This window comes from Macaca nemestrina, chromosome 12 (genome assembly GCF_043159975.1).
Source record: "Macaca nemestrina isolate mMacNem1 chromosome 12, mMacNem.hap1, whole genome shotgun sequence".
Classification (NCBI taxonomy): domain Eukaryota; kingdom Metazoa; phylum Chordata; class Mammalia; order Primates; family Cercopithecidae; genus Macaca; species Macaca nemestrina.
In genome coordinates this window covers 132936670-132962074 of record NC_092136.1, presented here as the reverse complement: position 1 = coordinate 132962074, position 25405 = coordinate 132936670, and the positions used below count along the sequence as shown (strand labels likewise).

General features: G+C 47.2%; 1 protein-coding gene across 7 annotated transcripts in view; it reads left to right on the top strand.

Annotated features, from left to right (window-relative positions):
* Window positions 1–25405, top strand: part of LOC105476165 (opioid binding protein/cell adhesion molecule like) — a 1438816-nt gene that overhangs the window by 286323 nt on the left and 1127088 nt on the right. The window lies entirely within an intron of this gene.

The following is a 25405-nucleotide window of genomic DNA, read 5'->3' as shown; positions in this document are numbered from 1 at the left end:
GGTTTGAACTCCCAGCCATAAATCCTTCTTGCTGCCTATGTTGGGACCTGCAGGGTGGAAGGGGCACTCTCTCCTCTCTCTCAGTCGTGGTGGTGTCTCTCTGTTTCTGAATCAGTCCAGATCTCTGCACCTCCCTGTCTCTGTCTCTTTTCTCTCTCTCTCCACCTCTCCCCACTCTCCTCCTCCCTCCCTTCCTTCGGAACTGCTTTCCCCTACCCTCTCCCCCTGGAGCTCCTTCTCAGCCCCATCCCTCCTTCTCCGCTCACTCATCTGCTCCTGCATTTCTTGTAACACAGACCTTCTACTGCCTGCCATCCTTTCTTTATCCTTCCACCAAATGGGCAGATTATGCCCTTGAAATTCGGAATCCTGTCAGTATCTCCCTGTTCCTTACATCAGGAATGTGCATTTCCCTTGGCAGAATTTGGAATGCCCCTGCTGAGGGAAGGTTGGAAATTTGGATTTGCCTAATTCTCCCCAGCCCCTTCCCCACCTTGTCTAATGATTTAAATGTGATCCCACCTCTCACAGCAGTTACTTGTTTGGGGAAAACAAATCTGCAGTGACACAGGTAAGATGCTGCAATCCTACCAAAATGAGCTTAGCAGAAGCATTGCAAAATCCAAGGCATCTTAATAGATTTGATAATTGCACAGGAGTCCTTTGCAAGCAGACAACTGAATGCCTGCAGGCATCTTTCAAACAATGCCGAAGGGGCTAGGTTATGCTTGCCAAGGTTTTAGGCAGCAGCAAAAGTGTCGGTTTCCATACCAAACCCCGCACAGTCAGGATCTCTTTTTTTTCCCCCAAATTGTGATACATGCATTGGATTAAACATTAGCTTAAACCTAAATTTTCATACATATATACCCAGACATGAATGCTAAGATTTTAAAACCTTTCCTATCTTTTTTTAGGTAAAACATACAATTTTATGTTTTTATATTCAGTATTACTTGGTAGGGTTTTGTGGAAATATTTTGGGGATGTTGTTTTTAATAATGTAATTCCCTGAGTAGTCCTAAGATGCCAAAGTGAAATCAGAAAAATGGAAGTTTACTGGGGAGAAAGAAGAGAGGATCAACTAAAACAAGTAATCCAGCCTTTAATGTTTTGTAACGCCTTGTGAAGATGGCACTTTTTAAAGCAGGGTTGGGCTCTGCATAACCATGTTCCCAGCTGTTTGTTTTAGGCTGACCAAGAAGTTCAGAGTGGGGTTTTGTAGTTGCTGTTCTTCCAAATGCCAGCAGCATCCTAGGGGGTTCAGCCTGGGCGGCTGTGCTCAGCAGGGAAGGCAGAGCCAGCGGAACACTCAGTACCTGCCTGAGCCTGGTAGAGGGAGCCAGGTGGGTGCACTGGGTCCGCCGCAGGAGAAGACAAACTTTCCTGCGTAGGCAAGTCCCCGGCTGGACGGCAGCTCCGGGGGGCCTCCTCATACCTGCTTCCCCTCCTCTCACTGTGCTGGAGCAAAGATCAGGACTCCCATCCCGAGGGAATTCTGGCTGTGTGGATGCGCCCCTCACGGCAGAAATCAGAACATTACACTTTAGAAAGCAAGGCAGGGGGGTGAGCCCCAGTCTGCCGAAGCTGCAATGCAGTGCGCCCTGAAGGAGCCAGGAGCCAGGGTGAGACCTCCCTCTAGGGGTCCCGTGGCACTGCATTGGTGGGGAGCAGGCAGACCTTGCTTGCAGGAGAAGTACCCATAACTAAAGCAGGCTGAGGGAAAGGAGGATGCACCTGTGCCCCTGTCTGAATGTCCTGAGCATGGTGGACGACAATGACAAGCCATCCCCTGGTCTTCTGGGGGAGGGCAGGGCACGGACATCGCTGCAACGTCCCCTGTCTCTGAAGAGTCTGTTACCTGCTTTGAGGGCTCCTCTTATGCTAATTGTGTCAGGAGCCCGGGAAGAACAAGAACAGGGAGGAGAAAAAGTTAGCCTTAGAAGGTGTAAGTGAAAGAACGCTTCACATCTTGAGGGGTTCCTGTGGGAAACCTGGCTGGATCTGGAAGTTCTGATGAGCTGCCATGGCTTACTTGTGACTTCTCCTGTCTCTTTTCTTTTACTTCCTGTTATAGCTTTAGACTTTTTTTCTTTGTTTCAAATGATGACGCTTTTTCTCCCACAGGGATTAATACCAGCTTGTTAGCCACTTACTTTCCCTGTGTCTAAAGACCGAAGGCTGATGTAATAATGGAACCTTGACCTGGTTAGGCCTTGATGCCATTTTATTCTGCAGCTTCTATTTCTTCGTAAAACATGTTTCCATCCCAGAATAATTTTAAGGTTAATGCTGTTGTCGCCTGGTACCTTCCACGGGGAGACTGATGTCACAGATAGCTTTTCTAGGCAGAATTTCTGGGATGGAAAAGACGGTCACACGTGGAGACAGTGATGAACCCACACCCAAGACAGGGCAGAGGGCCAGTGGCCAATTGACTTGTCACGCTAGAGGCACAGTCTGAGGCGCTGGACACCCCTGGTGGGGGTAAGTCTGTTGTTCCAGTAGGAGGAGAGAGAGTCTGGGCTGGTGGCCTCTTTGACCTTGGGTCTGGGGGCTCTGTAGGAAGCAGGAAGCGAATACTGCTAAATACATGCATCAGAATCACCTAGGAGGAGAGAGGCCGGTTAAAATGTGGAGTCCCTGTCCTCATCTCAGCATTTGGAGCTAGCATCCCAGATCCTTCTGATGACCTGCAAACCACTCTGTCTGTCACTTAAAACCTGTGCCCGTGGCGTACAGTATTTGAGTATTTGAGTCAAAACCCATCTTCTTCCTGCTTTTTCTCCTCCAACTTTGAGAAATGGCTCTGTGGCCATGGGGCAGGGTGGAGTAAGGGGGAGAAGGTGTTGTCATTGCCAGCAGCCTCAGTTCCTGAGGTGTGGTGCTGCCCAAGGCCTGCCAGGGTCCAGCGCCATGATGCAAGGATTGCTAACCTGGAAGGCTTCTTTGCTCAAATTCAGACCATGACTTCCTGTTTGTCCCCTTCTTCTTGGCCCATCATTGTCTTGTGAGTCTAAGCAGGGATGTTAGCTGGGAGGGGTCCCCATTTACCCAACCTGGACTGAGCTGTGTCTTCATGCACTGATCTGTGAGCCCTGGTTCTGGCTACAGCTTCATCTCTTGCACCTTAAACAGGATTTGCCTGTTTAGGGTCAGAAAACCCTGGGCTTGGATAGAAAATTCCCCGAGGTTTAGAATTCCTCCTTCTCCAGCACACACCTTCCTGCTACTTCCTTCAGGGAAGTCCCCAAATCTTGAGTTTCTGGGCTGGGATGTTTGGCTTTGGGGTAAGGCCTGGGGGTGGGCTCTACAGCCAAGTTTTGATGAATTCCTTTCCTGCTCCTTAGCCTCTCACCAGCACAGAGCCAGGGAACCTGCTAAGAGTGCCTGATGTGCACAAGGGGTCTAGTGGGGGAATCCACACGCCAGACTCACTAAGAAAGAGATAGGAACGAGGACGGAGCATCTGGTCATGAGCAAGTCCTCAACATCCTTTAGGCCATCATGGATTCATGCCATCATGTGGCCCCCAATCCCTTAAAAATGATTGACATGTTAATAAGGTTAGACCGCGTCGTCTGCATTCAGCACGGGCCCAGTGGCAATAGCAGGCGCTGAGAAGGAGATAGCGTCAGCTGCCTCATGAAGATGGCTTTTTCAGTAGCCTGGAGCTCAGCAGCACTACTCAACCTGAGATTAATCAGAGATCCTGACGGGCCTGAGGTTCTCCCATGTTCCCGGGTCCTGTCTGCCTTTGTGCTTTCTCAAATTCTTAGCAACCTTGGCCACATCTCTGTAACCTAGAAAATTACAGAAGGAGATTCTTTAAACAGCTGGCACTTGCCTGCATTTGTTGTCTGGCAGCTCTGGGCCTGGGTCTCCCATGCCAGCTACTGGGAACTACCTCTGGTGGTTACAGCCTCAAATCCGTGTCAGGGTTGCCTGGGGCTGAGTGCACTTCTCTTTAGGTGGGACTCCCCCCAAGCCTCTAAGTATGCTGAAAGCTGAGAGTGATCTCTTTGATTAGTTGCTTTTTGAGGCTTATTTGGTTGGTTCAAGACATCCTCTAAGTCTCAGGTTACCAATCTGTAGAATGGGTTCCAGCCATATATGAAGCTTGTTTCCAATTGGACAGAGTAGCTGAACACCTGGGTTAGATGATAACAAATAAACATTTGTAAAATTTTATTATTAAAAAAACTCATCCTGGTCCTCTAGGAACAGGGCAAAGAGAGATGGCAACTCACGTGTTGGAGGAGAGAGGACGTTCCTTATTGTTTAAAATGGGAGAAGATAAGGTAGAATCATACTGATCATGTATGTATGTCTTTGTCACAGTGATGAAAATTAGTAAAAGACAATCTAGTCCTTCATTTATTGACCAAGACTTTATATAGGTTCTGATTAAACACAATGCATTAAGATATTCTCCTGCCTCAAAAGCCATTAATCCAGTAAAATAGGAAGATATTAAGCTTTTTCTTCTTTTTGACCCCCAGTGAAATATACATTCTGACTTTGAACTTTTAGGTCTCAGTTTTTCTGCTGTAGAAAACTAGGGCAACAGATATGGCACCTTTGGTCTCCCAAAACAGTGTTTTGTGGTATTTCTGGCGGGGTGCTGGATGCATGGACTTGTACATCAGCCTTGGACAGCTGGAACTCCAGGAGCCCCGTCTAATAACCTTTGGCCTATGGGCACTGACTTTCCTGGTGCTGGTCCGCTGGACAGGGACCCCCTCAGCCTGCAGCCCTGTTTGCAGATGGACTGCTGCCATCCGCCTGCAGCTGCCTGGGGCTGGAGACAGAAGAGATATGGAAGCAAACTGTGATTCCTGTCAGTGAGCTCAAGTGTCAGCCCCCAGATGGTCTGTGGCTGCTGACAAACCAGGCTGTCAGGAGCAGTGGATGTTAGCACCTCTGATACTGACTGGCACTTTCCAGACAGCAAGGGCCCGGCAGGTGGCTTCACCTTTGGGCGGCTCTGCTTTCCCACTCTCTCTGATCCCAGTCCTTAGTGCAGGGGTAGGTCCCGAGGACATTTGTCCCTCTTGCCTTTTATGCTGTTGGTGGGATACCCAGACTTAGAATTTGTTACTTATCTGCAAAGCCTTGGTTGCCTCTGCATTTTCCCTTAGGGGTGGGGATGGCTGTAACACAGTAGGGCATGGATGTAGTTCCACTTGCTGGATTTATACACCACTCACTTGATACCCCAAGATGGTGGTATTTGTATGGCTCAGGGAAGGATTAAAGGTAGCTCTGAGAAGGGAGCCAAAAGAAATCTAAAACCAGGGAGAAGCTTGAAGACGAATGTGCTTGCTACCGCCTTCCTCTAGGCATGTGAACATACATTCCCTCCTCTCTTCCTCACTACGCTCTTGCCAACCATAGATGCGTGCCCCTTCCTGCACGCATATACACGCAAGGCACACGTGCATTTCCAAGCCAGAGTTTAGCTACTCCCAAAATCACATTCACAGCTCTTTAAGGAAAGCAAGTCCTCCCTCTTGCCTTCTATATCTGCCTTTCCAGAGCTCCCCACCGTAGCCCCCGGCCTTGGTGCTCTCCCTGTGGGCACACATGGCAGGAGGCCCACAAGCTGCCTGTGCCAGACACGGCCATACATATGTGAGTGCTTCTTCCTAGTAACGCAGAGACTCCCTGCACATCCACCCACTCGCCTCTGAGCCCCAGAGCCAGTAAGTAGGTGCTAGAGGCAGGACTTGCGCTTGTCTCCCATCACCTCCTGTCCCCGCCCCCACCCCAGACCTCTTGGTTCGGAGAGGCTGGGGGCCATCCTGCAGTCACTAGACTAACTTAATTAAAAGTTTACAAAGTGCTTTGAGAACCCCCTGGGCAATGTGTTGGGGAAGTGCAAAGGATTATCATTATGATGCAGGTGCATTCTCGTTAATGAGCGGAGATGCTGTGCTGAGAGACCCCCGGAAAGGCCAAGATGAATCGATACAGTAGGACACAGGCCATTGATTGGAATGGCTGCTTGCGCTTAGCATGGGAAATAAGTGACAATCAGATTGCACACTGAACTCCAACGTGGAGAAAACCAGGCTCTCTGGCACTTCAAGGGGCAGAGTCTCTCAAATGGCCTGAGTGGTCATTCTTGAACTTTTATTCCTGGGGAATTTGCAGATGGTACTTTACCACACTTGGGAGTTACGAATGGTTTTAGAATCACAGTGGTCTCATGCCTTATGGATCATCTGGAACAATTTATCTTTGGTCTCATTTGTTCCGCACTAAAAGACTGTGAGGTAGGCAGAGTAGATGTGGCCCTATTGTGACCTGATCTTCGTGTTGCCTAAAACCCTGTGTAGACTTCTTGATGACTTCAGAATAGACTTCGAAACACTTCAAGTGACCCACAAGGCCACGATCTGGGCCTGCGTCCATCTAGCTTCATCTCCAGCTCTCTGCCTTTCCGGTTCTGGGCTTTAGTCACTCTGGACAACCTCAGTTCTGCAGACAAGGCATGTTCCCTCCTTCCTCAAAGGCTTCACCTGTCAGGTTACCTGAGCTTGAAAAGTCTGATCCTCTTATCATTTTTTCTGACTACACATCCTTTCCATCCTGCAGAGCTCAGCTTAAACACTGCTTTCCTGGGGAACATTCTTTATGCTTTAAAGTAGGCGAGGCCTCCCTATTTATTGTGGAAGTCCTTGGAACCAGGTTTCTCTTTTCTAAAACTGTGAGTCCATATATTTCTAACTAATTCTTGATTTTATGTCTCTCTTTCCTCCCTGGACCATTGTTTATACAGGCAGATACCACACCTGTTTTGTTCTCCAATATATTCTCAGTGCCTAGCACGAGTGGGAGAGAGCAAGTGCTCAAACAGTATTTGTTGAACAAATGAATGAGAGAACGAATGAATGAATACATAAATACTGAGTGCTCACTTACTTTAGTTCCATCCCACTGAGCTCACTTACTTCTGTTCCATCTCCACTGAGAAGTAAGCTCACTTACTTCTGTTCCATCTCCACTGAGAAGTAAGCTCACTTACTTCTGTTCCATCCCACTGAGTCCTCAAAGGCGTTGAGGCCCCCAGGTTGGCCTGCCCAGCAGCTTCTCCTCTGCAGTGTGAGGGCAAGAAGTTTGGGGATGTGCCTTTCTTCTGAGAGACGGGAATGTGCAGGGAATGCTTATAATGATTAGTCATTCCAGTGTTCTTGCTTGTCAATAAACACCAGCTCTGAGCTACCGACCAAACACACATGCAGCAGCACAGAGCTGGAGAGCACACTTTTGGATCTCACATCACACACTGCGACAGACACGCCTGAGAGTGTGAGTCGTTCCGTAAACACAGATGTGGGCCCTAATGTGGGCTATTGGTTTAATACAAACTAAAATTACTCAGCACATTTAACCAGGGTGTCTGTTGAAATGTCCCCGATTATTTGAAATTTAGAGTCATGCCCACGGCGCTAACAAGTAAAAACTGTACCGATCAAAAGGAAAATTCTGCTGTTCATAGGAAGTACCGTGTTGGGTTAGAGATACAAAAATGCAGTGGCATAGCAGAGGGTCATGAATGGTCAATCAATGCTTAAATAGGTCGATGTTCATATGGAAAAGGTAAAAAGCAGCTTAGTAAACCACAGGATATAAAAAAGGGTGCCGTATCACTTCTTGCACCTACTCATTTATCACAGTCTGGCCTATTTCAGAGTTGCTATTATATGGCTATGAGATTCTGAATGGCAGAGATCTTGACTTATCTCTGAATACTCTACAGTACCAAGCACATTCATTTATTCAACATGTGATTTATTGAGTGATTACTATGTGACAAATACTATGCTAGACATTGGGAATGTATGCCTGAACAAAAATTGTTATGGTTCCTGCTCTCATGAAGTTTACAGTCCAGAGGGAGAGACAGACATGCGTCAAACAAACACCCGTATAATTGTGAAATCACGACTGAGATAAAACTATGGAAGGGGAGGTGTGTGGTGCTGTGATTGCCTGTCAGGAGAGCTTGATCTTGCCAAGGAGGCTGGTGAAGCCTTCGTTATGAAAGTGACAATTGAACAGAGATATGAAGGAGGATGAGTAGAAATTATCCAAACCCAAGAGCAAAGACCAAAGGAAGAGGCAGAATGAATAGAATGGGCAGAAGTCCTGTAGCATGAAGAATCAGAGCACATTCTCCCACCTGGCTGGAGTGTAGAGGAAGAAAGCATGGGTCAAGATGAGGCTGGCAGGCTGGTAACGGGTCAGAAGATGAAGACAGCCCTTGAAGGTCATGTGAATCATTTTGGTCTTTATCCAAGCAAGAATGGAACTCCATTGATGTGATTCATGATTTACATTTTTTAATTCTTGTTCTTGTTGCAGTTTGCAGAATGGATTGGGAAAGAACAAACCGGGAAGGGGTAGGCTAGTTGGAAGACTACTGTAGTAGTTCAGACAGGAGATGGCTGTGCCTTGGAACTTAGGAAATATTGGTTGGAATGGAGACATGAATGCGTTTGAGAGGCTTTAAAAGAAAGTTGTAGGTGAGAGTCAGAATATACAGAACTGAAATCTAAAAGTCTCCCCACTCTCAGCACTAACACCCCTGGGAGAATGCAGAAAAGGACATCTGTCCTCAGGTTCCTGCTTGTGTGTGATCTCTTTCAGTTTAGGTGTGATCTTGTCCTGGAACAAGGAATAGGTGGTTTTTAGAAATCCCATACTTCTTGGCAGTCTAATAATCTCAATCTCTTAACTGGTGTCCTCTCTGGGTCTAATGTAGGGCGTAAAATTGAATAACTTGATTTCTCTATCCTTCAAAAATATTACAAAAAGCCCTAGTTGTGTTTTATCTGCTGGATTCTGCTTGTGGTTGTTTCCTCCTGGAAGAAACCAGGCATTTTAGAGATGCTCTAAATGGACCCCAAAGTAGCTTGTGGCCACCAAGATGCAACTATTTCACAAATATTATCATGATGCAAAGTATGTATGACCTTCCCATGGCCCACCGCCTGGACACCTCTGAGCAGAGAGTGGCATCTATGGCTGGCTCCATACAAACATTTTTTAAATTGCAGTAATTTATTTAAAAAGTGAGAGGTCCTTGGAATCAAAAGGGACCTTGGAAATTGTCTAGTTGAGTGCTTTCATTTTATAGATGAAGAACTCGGGCAAAGGGCATTTGAGTGTCTGACCTGAAGTCACGTAGTCAGATAGTGACTGAGCCCCCTCTTGAATTCAGCTCTTCTCATCACCTGTCGGGTGTCATATCAACATCATAGTGAAGGGTTGGACTGAACTTTGCCTCCCAATCTGGTACCTTGCTGGAAAATGGAACTATAACCTTGGCCATTATTCTTCCCTTGAAGCTCTCTTACCTTGGTGTACAAAGAGCGCTGTGGAACAGGTAGCTCCAAGTTCCCTCTTACCCACAGATTAGAGTCCAGGTCAGAAACAAACAAACAGAAGCCCTGTCTCCTTCAGAGGCATTTACATACTTTGAACGACCTTTGTAAGGAACTGGGAGACTTCCAGAAATACCTTGCTCCTTGATATGCAGAAGAATATGTTCAGGGTAGTACAATACCAAATGCCAGATATGTGTCAACTTGACTTGTTTGGTCTACACACCATGACAGGTACCTGATTTTATCATCACTTCACTATCAAAACATCTATTTTTAAATATCTGGTTGGGCTTGGCTCTGCACTAAGCCAAGAGAAAAGCTATACTGAGAATCCCACAGTCTCTATATTAATGATTCATGCTAAATGGTGGCACAGAGTGTACAAATCACATACATGTGCAGCATGACTATTTTGTGTGCTACTAAGGGAAGAACCAAATGCACTAAGTCTTCTTACCTCCCCACTCCTAACACCAGTGCACTGCCTTCACAGTCGACAAAACAGTAGGTCCAAAAGAGCCGTAGACAAATGTAGAACAGGAAGCCAGAGTTCAGACTCAAAACCATGCCAGATATGGTCAGATGGTAGCAGGCTGAAGCAGGACAGTGGGGAGGCCACGCCCCATAGGAATTTCCATTTCTAGAAAGAAAGGCCGACAGAAGCTTTTGGCTTTTCCGAATAAGCTAACCTGGTTCTCCTGAACAGCCCAGTGCCAAGGGATTTCCCGTACCCCTGAAAGAGAGGAGGATGTTGGAAGAGAGAATGTGGCAGATGGAAATAGCCCATCAGCTTACAGGCTCCAAGAGAAGCTGGAGTTTCCTTGGGAGTCCCCTGGCTTTATCCCATGGAGGAGAGGAGTGCCCAGTCTTACTTGGCACTGGGATGGATGCCTCTTTGGGTGAAGCCCAGATGGGAAGGAACGATAAAAACCACTATCAGCATTTTGCATCTTTTTCTGGTGGGCCCCACCCTCCTTTTGTTTGGGGAGAATTCTTGGGAGTCAATGGATACTACCTTATAACTGCCATCAGTTTAGCCCACAATGTCCATGAGGATTGGGCCACTTCTTTGTTATGGCCCAGATGACTGTTTCTTTTCTTCTTTCACTTAAATTATTTATTTTTAAAGCCATTAGCTATCCTGCCACCACCTTGTGGAAGGAAGCACGGACTTTCTGATCTAGGACACGGCCTCTGACTTTGCCTCTCAGCTTATGAACCCAGTGATCTTGGGCAAGCAGTTTAGTGTACTGAATACCTTTAATTCTCTCTGTAAAATCCAAAAGAACTGTTTTGCCTCATTCCCAAAGTGGCCCAAAGGTCGGAAGAGGAGCCGGATGGACCCACCCCTTCTGAAGTGCTGTGCAGTTCCAGGTTGCCAGGTCTCCTTGCCTTGCTTCGGAAGGCGACTCTTGTCTGGGCATTTCTCCTCCATTTTCTGTGGCTTCCTCTCTCTCTGGCTAGGATGGCTTGTGATGATAACTAGCAGTGGAGTGCATGCCAGAGAGTCTGTGACTCTTGTTTTGGAGCAGGAGGCCTATCCAGGGAACTCCTGCATTCACTTCCCAGGCATGAGTCAATGTTTGGTTTGCCTCTTTTTTTCCCATGGAGAGCACCGGGAAGTGGCTTATGTTTCCCCAGCTGAGCCTTGCCAGAGAACATGGACTCTGCCATTTGGGTTGTGATGAGAGACCTGAAACGGGTTCAGAAAGAGCTCCACCATGGAGCCTCAAGTCAAGCTAGAAGTGCTCTCCGGCTCCATGAAGACCAGGCCTGGCTGATAATGCCCGCCTCTTACGGCTGCAGTCACTACTAAAAGTAGAACTTTAGGGAACGGTGTTTGGCTGGAGAATACTCTTTTGTGGACAGAGGGGTCCTCTTCGACGCTACTGAACACGTATTGGAAAGGGGCCTGACTGATTTCTGTACACATGGGCTGATGAGTGCATCCCTAGAGGTTAGATTTGTCTTTGCTCAGGCCCAAGGGGAAACCACAGCATCATCTCAGGTCCCCACAAAGCCTTGCACCCATGCTGGGCTAAGTCCAGAATGAGCACCACGGATTCAGCACCGTTGTTCTTCTGCTTGCGTGGGAGAAAGGGGCTGCCTTTCTGGAATCGGTCATACGCCCATCTTGTCCTCTGCCCTAATCCGGCAGGCCCAGCTTCTTGGGAGCCTCAGAAAAAGACCCAGCTCAAGCAGGGATGGGGAGCTGGCCTGCAGTTCTGAAAAGGGCCCTTGAGACCAGGAGCCTCCCATGCAAACTGCACTTGGGAGGAGTCCTTCTGTCTGTGTTACCAGCTGTGTCTTCTGGGCAGCAAAAGCCCACAAGGACTCCAGCATAAACTGGGTCTGGAGGACAGTGGAGCTCTTTGTACCTTTTACCCACACACTGAGTCTTTGTCTTGCCAGAGGTGGGGTGGAGAGCTGCTCTAGCCTTCCTTTGGAACTACAAAATTCATTCTTCATTATGTCTTCATATTCATAAAGGGTTCCGAGCCTCACTTTGTATGGGCAGACTCTCAGAAATGTAAGATGGCACCATCTAGCTTTGCTTGTGAGCTGCTCAGCACCCAGCCCCAGATCTTTCTCACATACAGTAGAAGCTATGTTGATGTGGTCAAATTTCATAGAAACAGTGGATGCTACTTTAGAAGGCAATTAGACACAGCTAAGCTTGGCTGGTTGAAGTCGGGTTTGTCTGGCAGGCACATGTGCCTATAGATTAGAGGTGTGGGAGAAGCCACGGACACTTTTACTCAGTCAGTATTCCAGAAGCACCACTGCAGCACGTGTGCCTGGGAGGGCAAGAGGTGTGTTTGTTATCAAGGTCACATTTTATGCTGTGGCTGAAGAGCAGAAACACAAGAGAGAGAGTTCAGGAAGATAGGGGAGGTGGGAGAAATCAAGGAAGATGCATTATAGCTTTTTTCCCCCTCGTAAAAAGCGTCTTATAATCTTGGTTCCCCTTTATTTTCAACTGCTCATGATTGTTTTTTAGCTACATTTTGGTGGTGATATCTGGGAACAGAGTGACTGTGACAGATTTTTCAGTAAAGTTTCCCCCGTCCTTCTGTTGTGTCTCTCCCAGATGCTGGCTGTAGGACTTGCTTCACCATCAACAGATCTCACGCTTAGGTCTATGGCTGGACTTTATTTTTCCTCAAATATTTTCTCAAATAAATTAATACATAAAAATATCTTAATTATGCATTCAGGATTTCCTGAAGTCTCCTCTTTTGTATTGCATTGAACATTTGGTGGTAGGTGGCAGAGTGAAGCCAGAAAACCAAGGTTAGAACTAGGTGGAAAGTTAGGAAGAAAGCGGGACTAGGAATGTCTGGAAACCAGAGACGAGGAAGGGCAAAGGTGAAGCCCAGGCCACCCGGCACCCCAGCACAAGGGCTTCTGGGACAGAGACGGAGGCAGAAGATGAGTCAGTCACCTGCTCACTGTGCACCAGGGAGAAGGAATCCTGAGCCCTCAGGATGTTCCTGTATAGGCCGAGGACCTTCCGTGTTGAAGAGGAGGAGAGAGGCTTTCAGGGACTGTTACCCACAGGGCAAGCACCTCTGTGGGCTGCTCCTTGCCTGACATACCAGAGGGCAAGTTGCAGCAATCAGACATGGCAGAACCCTAGGGGGCGGGCACAGGGCATCTCAGCATGGACAGAAGCTGCCGCAGATCTTCCAACCTGCCACTGTTCACAGCCCAGCCCCAAATACATCAGGACCTGCCACTGTCCACGCCCCAGCCCCACACACACCAGCACCTGCACACTGCCCAACCATAGGCACACACACACCTGTGCATGCAAATTTATATGCACACACTCACACACACACTTGCATACACACCCACACCCGCACACACTTACACACAAACATCCATGCACACACACTTGTACACACAGATACCCATACCTGCCCACACTTACACACAAACCCATTCATGCACATCCCTATGCATACACACACACACACACACCATGCCTGCACACCACCCACCCATATGAGCACACACACCCACCCCCACACAACACTTATACCCCCACACAACACTTATACACATTCCCATACACATTACACACATACATACCTCGCCTATATCCACACACACCACCCACCCCACCCACACACAACCATGCACACTCATCTACACACACCACATACACATATGCACACCACACTCCTCTTGTGAACCTCTTTTGCTCATGAGGGTCTTTTGGAGGCTGTGTTTGTAACATCAGAGGCAGAAGGTGCCAGGGGCTCTTCCTTGGAGCTGGTCGTGCTAGAGAAAGAGACGCTTCCTGGGCATCAGAAATGGAGAAAGTGAGGACCCCAGTCATCCTCCTTGTCCATTCTGTGCCTGATGCTCAGCAAGGTGCACAGCCTTTACTGTTCCCACTCTGCACACAAGGTAGCCACGGCACCGCCTGAACGAGTGGCTGTGGTTACTCACTCACTCACTCTGGCTCAGAAAACTCCTTTAGTCCTCACCTCCCTTCTTCAGAAACACCTTGTTCTTCCTGAGATGTGTCCCTCCATTCCGTTCTGTGGCCCGGCGCTGCTCACTGCTGCTTGGACCCTGGCACCGATGACTTTGCCCAGGAGTCAGCCTGGCTCTAATTAGTTTTCTGTCCCCTAAGACGATGCCTCTCAGATCCCTTCCCACAGCTCTTTGTCCTGATGCCTGGGCTTCTGTCTGTGCAGTCCAGACCCCGCCGTCCTAGCGGTAAGTTGCGGGGAGTTACCCCCACTCCCTGACTCCCTGTTGCCCCTTATCACCCAAAGGAATTCCGCTTTTATTACACCAGCTGTACACGATCACCTTCCACTATTAAAAAATTAAGACCCACTGTATTATCAGTGGGCTCCCAAATTCTTGTTTATGAGCTCCCATGGTTTTTACAAAAAACATTTTAAGCATGCACATACAGTATATATCTATGCATATATAAATGATACGTATGTTACTACTACACATGTATAGTAATATATAATCACTACACATATTTTTTCTCATATATAATGATAAAAAGGGTAAGATAAATAGATAAAAATAGGAATTCTGATATTCCTTCCTTTCACATCCATGTATCACTCAGAGGACCCTTGGGGACAAGCACCACTTTGGAGACCATTGCAGAGAGTCATGCCACGTGACTGGGAACGGAGTCCAGACAGAAATGTCAAATCATTCTTGGCAAGATGCTTCTAATGACTTGGCTCTGACTGTCTCCCCCTGGGACTTCGTGTGGGGATGTGTCCTTGGCCACAGCTCACTCTGGATGTGGGTACAGTGCCATTGCTACGGAAGACCCCGTCTTGCGGGAGCTGCAATGTTCTTCAACAATGCTATCTTTGTGGTAAAAATGAGTAACACATCAGTGAATGCAGACCTGCATCCACAATATTCTGTTGTTTATTTAAAAAAAAAAAAGACCACTGAAAGGAAATAAATGCAAAACAGTCTTTGCAAGAAGAAAAGGCCAAAGACAGGGACCATCCATCCCCATGGCTCATAATTCTCCATCTCCAGGGTTCTCCGCCTTCTCCCTCTCTGTCCCGGCTCTGCACCGGGGACCATACACTCTGGGGACACTGAGGCCTTAGCTTTCCTGGTTTAGGCTGGAAAGCACCCTTGTCCCTGAGGAGAAATTCAGCTGAGGTAGGGCTGGACTTTTCCAAAAGAGATATTATTAAAACATATTCATGGAGATACACGGAAAAGAGCAAAACTCGGAAGAACTGGAAGTGGATGCCTCTTCCCAGCATCGTTTTTATCCTGAAGTGACTGGAGTCCAGCCCCAGCCCCCGCGGTGGTGGCCTGAGTGCGTCCCCCAGACCTTTGGCCGTGGGAGGTGTGAGTGACCAGGAGCCTCGGTGGTGGCTCCGAAGCCCCTGACGGTGACGGCTCCCAGGTGGTGTCTCTCAGCCACAACAGAACGCAGTGGAGAGAGCGAGTCAGGTCCACGGTGGGAGATGCGTCTCCTCTGATGGAGACAGACACGAAGTCACCCCAGGCGCCTCGGAGCTTCCCCGGAGCTGCGCTGCGCCGTCCGCCTCCAGCCACCGGCCGCCGGCCTTGCTGTCCCTCCGCGGGGCCGCCGTCCCCGGGCTCTCCCAGCTCCGGTGGCTGCTGCCCGGCTTCTCTCCCAGCTGTTCCTCGTGATAAGCGCCCTGCACGTGCGGACCCGTCCTGACGTCTGGTCGGTGGAGGACGAGGCTGGCAGGTGTGGGAACCAGCGCCCGGCTCCACTGATCAGCTTCTGGTCTGTGACTTGCTCAACTGCTCACTCTGCGAAGTGAACTAGGACTCACTGATGGAGCTGTGAGGACTGGGAAATCTTTAAGACCAGGAGAAACTTTTTTTTTTTTTTTTTTTTTTTTGCCTCTTCTTGGCAGAATCCAGGAGCCCTGCCTTGACCCTTGAGGAAATTAAACATGTTTTAACATGTTCCCCCAAATTTCTCACTTGAGTTTCTGGCTTCTCTGGACTGATCGTAAAGGTGCTTCCTTTCCCTCTTGATGCACCCTAAGTCCATGACAATTGATCTTCTCTGTGTTTCTCATATTCCTGGTTGGTTATCTGGGGCGTAGTCACTGTGTGGCTCATAAAGCCGGTCTACCCTTCAGTAATGTTCCTGTTCTTGATTCTTATGGTTTTGTATTAGTTTCTCGAACTGATTTTTCTATTATCCCCATGGCATGGCTTTTCAACCCTGGCACTCTTGACGTTTTAGGCACAATCGTTCTTTGTTGTGTGAATCTCCTGTGCACTGTATGATGTTCAGCAGCATCCCTGGCCCCACTCACCGGATGCCAGTGGCACTTTTTGAGCTGTGACAGCCCAAAATGTCTCTAGACATAGCCAAATGCCCCCTGGGGAACAAAATCATTCCTGGTTGAGAACCACTGCTCTGTGATTGTAAATGGTCAGTGCAGTATCCTAGCAACCCCTCTAGCTGAAGAGAGTTGTCTCCCTCCCAGCTGGTGAAAGATGGCCTTCTCTTCTTGTATCGTAGGACTGCACCTCTGACCTGCTCTGGTTCAAGTCTGTGAGGAGCTTCTGGTTCTCAGCTTATGTGTTTCCCTGGAAATTCAGTTTATCCAGAACCTGTAAATCAAGTCATCAAATTTTTCATCTTTTCCAGATGCTCTCTAATGAATACTTTTAAGGGATAGCTAATAATATGAACATATTTGATAATAACACTATTAGGTATAATAGTAGGGTTGTTCTAGAGTGGTATATCTGGAATAAATTAGATATGAGAAGGCTTGCATCATAGCTGCATTATTAAGTTAGCTGAACTGACTCTCTCAATGAGCGTGTGATTTTTACTAGGAAATGGTTCCAGTAACTTTCTTTAGGGCAGACTTCGATATTTTAGTCTACTCTCTTGAGGGTACACAGGAGTGAGAGTGACGGCTCAGACAAATTTCCTATAGACAAATACATAAAGCTAAACTAAAAGGCAGTATTTAAAATCAGTGGGTTATAAATAACAGTGCAGACCGACGTACAGTTATGGCAATAGAGTTTTGAGATCAGTTTAGAGAACTGAGCCAATTTGAAAGGAAAGGAGTCTCCTACCATAAAAAAGTGAGAATTGTCCTAAATATTTAATAAAGGACTCTTGACTTTAGTCTTTAGGTTACTTCTTAGTGAAAAGGAGGGGCCGTTGGCAGGACATTCAGAGTACCCTGTATCTCCCTGCAATAATTTCAGTAACAGGAGATGCCAAGCACTCCAGATGAGGAGGAAGGGAGCACACATGGGACTCTGACATAGAGCTGGCAAACAGGAAATAAGAGTGTTTGATTTTTCCCTCACTCTTCAGTGCCTTTTGGGAGAGACTTACCAGCTAAGGAATCAAGCCCACATTCCAGAGGCCAGTGTCTCCAAAGCTCCAAAACTATAGGGAGCAGCCAACTCACCTCCCTTGCACACAGTCACTGCAGAAGGCATACGTGAAGGTTATTTGGCCAGTATCCCCTGTATCGGTTCCTCATTGCATCAAAGTCTCTTACGATCCCTGTTGCAAACACTGACAATGCTGTAGCTCCAAGGTCTTGCAGACGCCAGGTGATGTGAACCACTACCACAGTCTGGGGTGTCTTTGTTTTCATTTCTTGACCAGCCTTGAAGTGTTTCTTTGTCTTGCATAATTTGCTCTGCAATTCTCTGTGGCAGACTTCTCCACAGCCCTAGAGGGGCTTGGTGTGTAGGGACTGACCCTTTGGGATACTGAATCATGATTTTTTTCCTATATTCAACTGACCTTGCTGGCTCGATTTCTTTGCTGCTGTGTTCCTGACAACGACAATTTTAGATGCTAAACTCTTAATCTGTGTAATGCAGCTCATGAATTAAGATCTTTTCATGAACCATTATAAATGCCAAATTTAGTTTAGATAAAAGCTACTTCCTTGCAAAACTCCATAGGCAACAACTAATTCTACAAGGTCGTTATGCAACAGGTATCGGTTATGCACTCACTTTCTACCAGGCACTAGAGGCTCAGGATGGTGAGATGTCTAAGACAAAGCCACTCTCCTTGAGTGCTTCACTCAGGGAGACACAATCCTGTAAACACATTAACAAAACACAATGTACTGCTTTTGCAATCTTTTGCATAAACAATCCTATGGAAGTGCAAAGAAGGAAGAAACTAGCTCTGCCAGGTTTCTTCAGGGAGGCTTCCCAGATGAGATGACATTTGAGTTGGGTTTTTAAAGGATGAGAATTGCATTAACCACATGCACTGATGTTTGGGGATTGGCTGGGAAACAGGAAACGGGGTAAAGCCGTGGAAGAAAGGAGTAATCCAAGCCAACTTCCAAATTGCAGTGTTGAGAAAAATGGCAGTGCTCTGTGATCTAAGCAGCAATGCTCTTGTCGTGCTGAAGATTTGGTTTGTGTCATTTAAATGTCAGAAAAATAACGAATGGGGCTGGTGAAACCTGAACTTTTAATAACCCCACACGTTTCTCAATGTCCATGTTATAAATGGAGTCAAAGGTGTGAGAAACCATTTTTTTTAACGTTTGGAGCTTCTCACATTATCAGAGGCATGGTGCATCTCTCCTCATATTCTTCTGTTGTATTTACTCCCAGAGAGAATTGCTACCTCTAGGTTTATAAATTCCAGACAGCAGGTCCAATAAGAAGAAATTCAGCTTTACACCTTGAAAGATTTGTTTTAATTGTAGAGTGTGCTCATATTTCAGGATAAAGGTGTATTTAGTTGCTCAGTGACTTCTTGAAAATGGGTTTATATGGTGTGATATTGTGATATAATAAGAAATATGTATTGGTCTCTTCCCTGGTTCCTGAGACAAAGCTGCTAACATCCTCGTAGATAGGGGTCCTAGGAGAATCTTCTGTTCTAATATTTAGTCTTTGGCTCTGGTTTCTGACATGGAGCTCCTAAGACCTTCATAATTTCCTGAGTGATAGGCTAGTCTGACACAGAGATCCTAAATACCTCAGAATATCCTGGGGGAGAAGAACACCTTTTTGCCCCAATAAGGCAACTCTTTGGTAGGCTCCTGGATGGACTCACGATGGGATCTGGTTGCCAGGGGAACCATCCATGTGATTGGAAGGTTGGGACTTCCAGTTGTTCCCCTGAGATTTGGGAAAAGGGGAGAGGGGCTGAAGGTTGAGCTAATCACCAGTGGCTAATAACGTAATTAGTCGTGCCTGTGTAATAAAGCTTCCACTAAAAAGCCAAAGGACAGAATTCAGAGAGCTTCTGGATTGTTGAAAACATGGAGGTGCCTGGAGGATGGTGCCGAGAGAGGACATGAGAGACTGCACCACTTCCCCATACCTTACTCCATTCATTCCTTCCCTCTGGCTGTTCATCTGTAGCCTTTGTGACATGGTTTATGACAAGCGGGTAGAATGTAAGCAGAGAGTTTCCCTGAGTTCTGTGAGCTGCTCTAGTAAATTAATCAAAGACTGGATGGTAGGTGTGGGAATCTAGAACGTTAATCAAACACAGGTAAGTAGGTTTGGGACAAATCCTGATTTGTCGCTGGTTGGTCAGAAGCACAGATCCTAACCTGGAGCTTTCTAATGGCCTCTGAAGCGGAGTAGCCTTATGGGACTGAGCCCTTAACCTACAGGATCTGAGGCTCTTAGAACACCCAGCTGGCGTCCATCAGAGAATTGTTTAGTGTGTGAGGAACCCCCTAGTCCACAACATCTGGTGTCAAAAGTGTGTTGAGTGACTCTGTGAGAATAGGAGAAACAGATTCTTTTGTTCCTATCTTTTCAGACATGGCCATTGCTTTTTAACTCATTCATTCAACGAATGAAGAGTAACTAGCAGCATGGGCCAAACACTGTTCTAGGACTTTGGATGCAACAGCAAATAAAACAGACTAAGAGTTCTGCCCTTAGGAAGCTTACTTACTAGTGGGGAAAATCTTATAATACACAACACACATAGCATGTAGATAAATTTGATAGTATGTTTGAACAACTGAAGAAATATGGAAAAAAGGAAAACAAAAAGTACATCAGGCTATGGAGACTGGGATTATGGGGAAGAGAGTTGCAATTGTAAACAGGCTAGTCTGGCCAGGCCTCACAGGAGGCCACACTTGGGCAGAGATGTGAAAGGGGTAAAGGAGTTTGGAAAGGGCGTTCCAGGCAGAAGGACTGGCTGGTGCAGGACCTCAGGGCATGAGTGAATCTGCCCGGCTTATTCAAGCAACAGTCAAGAGGCAAGTGAGGCTCAAGCAGAGTAAGCAAGTGGGAAGAGAGTAGCAGGAGATGTGGGAGGGGAGGTTTTTAAAGGATGAGGGACCTTATTGGGGCACCCAGTTAGCCACACAGTCCTCTGTAAGAAGTTCGGCTTTTATTCTGAGTCAGATGAGGAGCTCATTCAGATTTTTAGCAGAGGAGTAGCAGGACTCGATTTTTTTAAAAGAACATTCTGGTTGCTAAAACTTAGAGGCAGAGACCAGTTAGGAAGATACTGCCATAATCCAAGCAGAGGAAGGTAGCTTGGAACAGGGAGACTGCAGAGGAAATGATAATGGAAGATTACGGCTGTAGCTGAAGGCAGGGTCACCAGGATGGCAGAATCAGGTGAGAGAGAATGGATTCAAGGAGGACTCCAAATTGTTTGATCTGTACAATTGGAAGGATAAAGTTGACACCAACTGCAATGAGATCTATTGGTGGAACAGGGCTTTAGGGAGGGACCAGGAGTTTCCTTTGGATGTGTTGAACTTGAGGTGGCTATGGGGCATGTTGAATAGGCAGTTGGATTTGTAATGAGACTGGAGAGTGTGTGTGTGTGTGTGTGTGTGTGTGTGTGTGTGTGTGTGTGTCAGTGGCTGGCATATCAATGACATGTAAAGCCACAAGACTGCATGAGATCACAGGAAAAGGAATGCAGAAAGGGAAGAGAAGAGAGTCCAACATGCAGCTCTGGGGAACTTCAACTTTAAAAGAGGGGAGGGAGATGATTACATAGAAGCATGACGAGTTCATCTATGGTAACCTGTGGGTCAGGTGGTAAATGGGTCAAAGTAACTACCTTGCTTGGCTTGCAGGCTTTACGTTGGCACAAAGGTCTTGACCACATGCCATCCCAAATCACTGCAGGACACAGTTAAAGGAACAAAGGCAGTGCTATTAAAGTACAGACTCCATTTATAGCAGTCCCTTAAGTATTTAGTGCTGGGGCATGAAGAAAAGCCCAAGAGAGGGGGAAGCTAATTCTATGTCCACAAACGATTTGCATCATAAGGAACCTTAAGACTATTTAAGCCAAACAGCCTGAATCACAAACGAGAAGGCTTGTGGTGTGGAAGTAAACTGATCTAATCAGGCTCACACAGCAACTTGTGGCAGAATCAGGTACAGAAATGAGCTCTAATTACTTCCAGGCAGTGCACTTTCCTCTATACCCTCTTCCATCTTGCAGGAAGTTTACTCTATAGCATACAAAGGAAATGATATTCTGAAAATCTGGTAGCATCTCTCCTTAGCCTGTGATGGCAAGACTTGAACCACAGACACAATCAAGGGGTCTCCTGGTGGTCCAGGGACAGCCTGGACACTGCTCCCTGGCTGCTCAAACTTCTGTGTCAGGAAGTGCACTCCCTACCCAGGGCCAGCTCGGAACAGGCTGGGTGACTGCAGAGACGCACGCTGCAGTGTTAGGAGTGTCAGATGGTAAGCAAGCCTGTAGCAGAACTCTCCGCTTAAGAACCACCAAGGTTAGGGTAATGTGCCTGCTGAGGGGAATGGATGTGGGCATGAGGTAGGACCCCCACAGCCTTTAAGAAGAGACACCCAAGAGGTGGTGCCTCACAAAGGAAGGGTAATCAATGAGTACTTGTGGAGTAAATGGAGCCTTACATAGAAAAGGTAGTGAGTACTCATGGAGTAAATGAGTGATCCACCTAAGAGAAACAGCTACATAAGCAGGTTAGCTAGAGAGGAGAGAAGCCAATGCCTTCTAACAACCCATATGACTTTGGGCAGCTTGGTTAACCTCTCTGGAACTTAGTGTTTCTGCCCAGAAATGAGATTGGAGCTCCCGACTTAGAGCTGTGGGAGAAGGTTGATTGAGAGTCGTCATAGGAAGCGTGAGAGGATTTTCAAGACAATCTCAGAGTAAGTATGGAACAGCATTGCCACCATCGCCAAGTTGCAGAAGGGCTGAGCTTACTAGCAAAGACATGAAATAAACCCAAATGCCCATCAATGATAGAGTGGATAAAGAAAATGTGATACATATACCCCATGGAAAACTATGCAGCCATGAAACTGAATGAGATAATGTCCTTTGCAGGGATATGGAAGAAACTGGAAACCATTATCCTCAGCAAACTAACACCAGAATAGAAAACCAAACACCACATGTTCTCACTTACAAGTGGAAGCTGAACAATGAGAACATACGGACACAGGGAAGGGAACATCATAGAATGGGGCCTGTCAGTGGGGTGGGGTGGGGGTTGAGGGAGAACATCAGGATAAATAGCTAATGCATCCAGGCCTTGATACCTAGGTGATGGATTGACAGGTGCAGCAAACCACCATGACACACGTTTACCAATGTAACAAACCTGCACGTCCTGCACGTGTATCCCAGAACATAAAATTTAAAAATATTGTTATGGAGATCAATACAGTGCTTCAGCACTGTGCCTGACACATAGGCACTCAGTAAATGGTAGTCATTTAAAAATTTTAAAAAAGAAAATAAAAACAAACGTGTGTGTGTGTGTGTGTGTGTGTGTGTGTGTGTATCGAAAAAGAGACAGGGCTGAGCGAAAGTCAGGAGTGGCACAGTGGGAAGCACAGCCCCTGTTGCTCTGTCCCGTCCTCTTGACTGGAAGGTGCTGGGGTAAGCAGAGCAAGAGGTGAGGCACAGCAAGTGTTCATTCTTGATTCTTGAGGTCGTTTTCAGTGCTTTCCTTGCTGTTTGGTGCGCGCCCAGCTACATCCGGTGTGGAGGGACAAGGCAGCTGACACAGGCAGATGCGATCTGTAGTGTAAAGTCACGGGAGAGAGGACGTTTGACAGATCCCTTCACAATTCCTTCCATTCTTCCCGCTCCTCCAAGTGATCGGGAGGCTCAGGCCAGTTCCTTATGAGGCCAGAGGGAGCATCGCCTGCAGCAACCCAGATAATTCCTGTGGGCTGGACTTGCGGTGTGCAGGCAGGTCAGCCGGGGCCATGACTGCTGAGCTTGCAAGGGGTTCCCCTCCAAGGGCATGAAGCCTTTACTAAAACTGCCTAACTTGCTCCATTTGGGAAACTGAGGGCAGAAACCACCCGGGATTGTTACATAGAAAGTGCAAATAAAGGCTCAGAGAAAGAAGATATTGATATCCAATGGCTCTTGTCCTTATTCTTTTTGCTCAAAGTGTGGTTGCTAGACCAGCAGTATGGAAATGAAGAATCCCGGGCTGCAACCAGGCCTATAACCTCCCTCTGATTGGTACCCAAACCCAGCCCAAGCACATTTTCTTCCAAGTAGCCTTTCCTGGCCACTGCACACAATAAAAGCTCTTCCTCTGCTACCTCCCAGAGCAATGGCTCTCAACGTTGGCTGCACTTCAGAACAACCTGGGGAGCTTACAACAACCACAACACCCAGGCCCTGCTCCCCTGAATTCTGAAGTAATTGATCAGGGTAGGAAATCAGATATTAATATTTTTGAAAAGCTTCCCTGGTAATCCTAATATCTAGTGTTGGGAAAAACCATCTTAGAGCATGCATTATTGGCTCTGAATCATTTGAGATTTTTTTTTTTTTTTTTTTTTGGAGACATTGTTTCACTCTGTCACCCAGGCTGGAGTGCAGTGGTGTGATCTCAGCTCACTGCAACCTCCGCCTTCCAGATTAAAGTGATTCTCCTGCCTCAGCTTCGCAAGTAGCTGGGATTACAGGGGCCCATCACCACGCCTGGCTAACTTTTGTATGTTTTTAGTAGAGATGGAGTTTCACCATGTTGGCCAGGCTGGTCTTGAACTCCTGATCTCAAGTGGTCCACCCGCCTTGGCCTCCCAAAGTGCTGGCATTGCAAGCGTGAGCCACCATCCCCAGCCTGAGATTTTAAGGATTTATTCTCTCAGTGGTCACTTCTACAACTGGCTTAACATTATTGTCACCATAATCAGAAAGTTAACTTGAGGACAGGAATTATCTCTAGTTCCTAGAGTCAGTGCTTATGACCAGGTGAGCGAAGCTCTAGGAATCAGCTCCCCTGAACTCTGTTCTTGTAAGCATCACTGGCTGTGTGGCCCCCGGACTTCCTCAGCCCCGATTTCCTCTCTATGAAAGAAGACGGTGGTAGATGACCCCCTGAGGTGCTGCCTGCGCTGATATTTTATAATTCTAATGAGCACTTGGAAAATGCGGATTGATCGCAGCCAGCCCACTGCCTGGAGCCTGCTACTGCACCCATTTCAGCATGGTGTCCCATCCTCCTGCTCCGCAGAGGGAAGTGCTGAGCCGGAGTTCTCCCCTCTGAAGCTGCGTCTTCTCAGTCTGGTGTCAGGCTTGCCTGGGGCCCTCTTCACGAAGCCTTAGCCCAGTCCACGGGGTTTCTTAGTCCTCAGGCCCTCAGGCTGGGCCAGCGGGCAGTGGGTAATGGTCTTCCCTGTTTTGATCCTCACTTATGGAGCAAGGGGGAAATAGGCACACTTTAAAATCAGCAGTCACAGGATGAAAATGGGAAGTGGGGGAAAGATCCACATACAGGGATAAAAAACATATCAGAGCAGTCAGATGCCTGTTGGGTCTGGAAGAAAGAACGTGGACAAGTTGGGGCACTATGGGAACCACAGATTCCAATGGAAAAATGTGGTCTAGTGCAGAGGCAGGCAGCCATCCCGAACTTGCACAGGGCCAGCTCTGGAGGCGTGTACCAAGTGCGTTCTCCTGCCTTCTGCCCCAGGACAGCACGTGGGCAGTGACGTTTGCTGATTAAACAGTAACCATTCTGTTCGTGGTACCAGGGTAACATTTTTCTGCTCATGTGGCTGGGACAATGCCATGCACTGTTTCCTGCAGCCACTGCTTCCACTGATTTTATCAGGGATGACTAGAGCCACCTCATTTTTCCTTCTGCCTGGTAGTGTTCCCACACTGTTCTCCCAGGATCCTTGTCTCAGACTCATTTGAAATAATAATAAAATAGTGTTGCTAATCCATTCACAGATTTCCTGAGAGATCACAATGCCAGAGCAGGTAGAGACCATCTCCTGCCACAGATTGTGCTGGAAGCTTTTGGGGATTAGTGAGCTCATGTCAGCAAAGCCCTCTGAGCCCCGCACTCATTACCACTGAGCATTTTGGAGGTGCTTTTTATGTGCCAAGCCGTTTGCAGGCACTTGGGAATTAACCCTCTCAGGGCTCCGGGGAGTTCTTTGTTCTACTCTTTAAAACTCAGAAAAAGTAATTCAAGAATTTCGACTGAATGTAGGGTTAAGGCCTGTGGCTTTCCGTTCCTCTTTACTGTGGG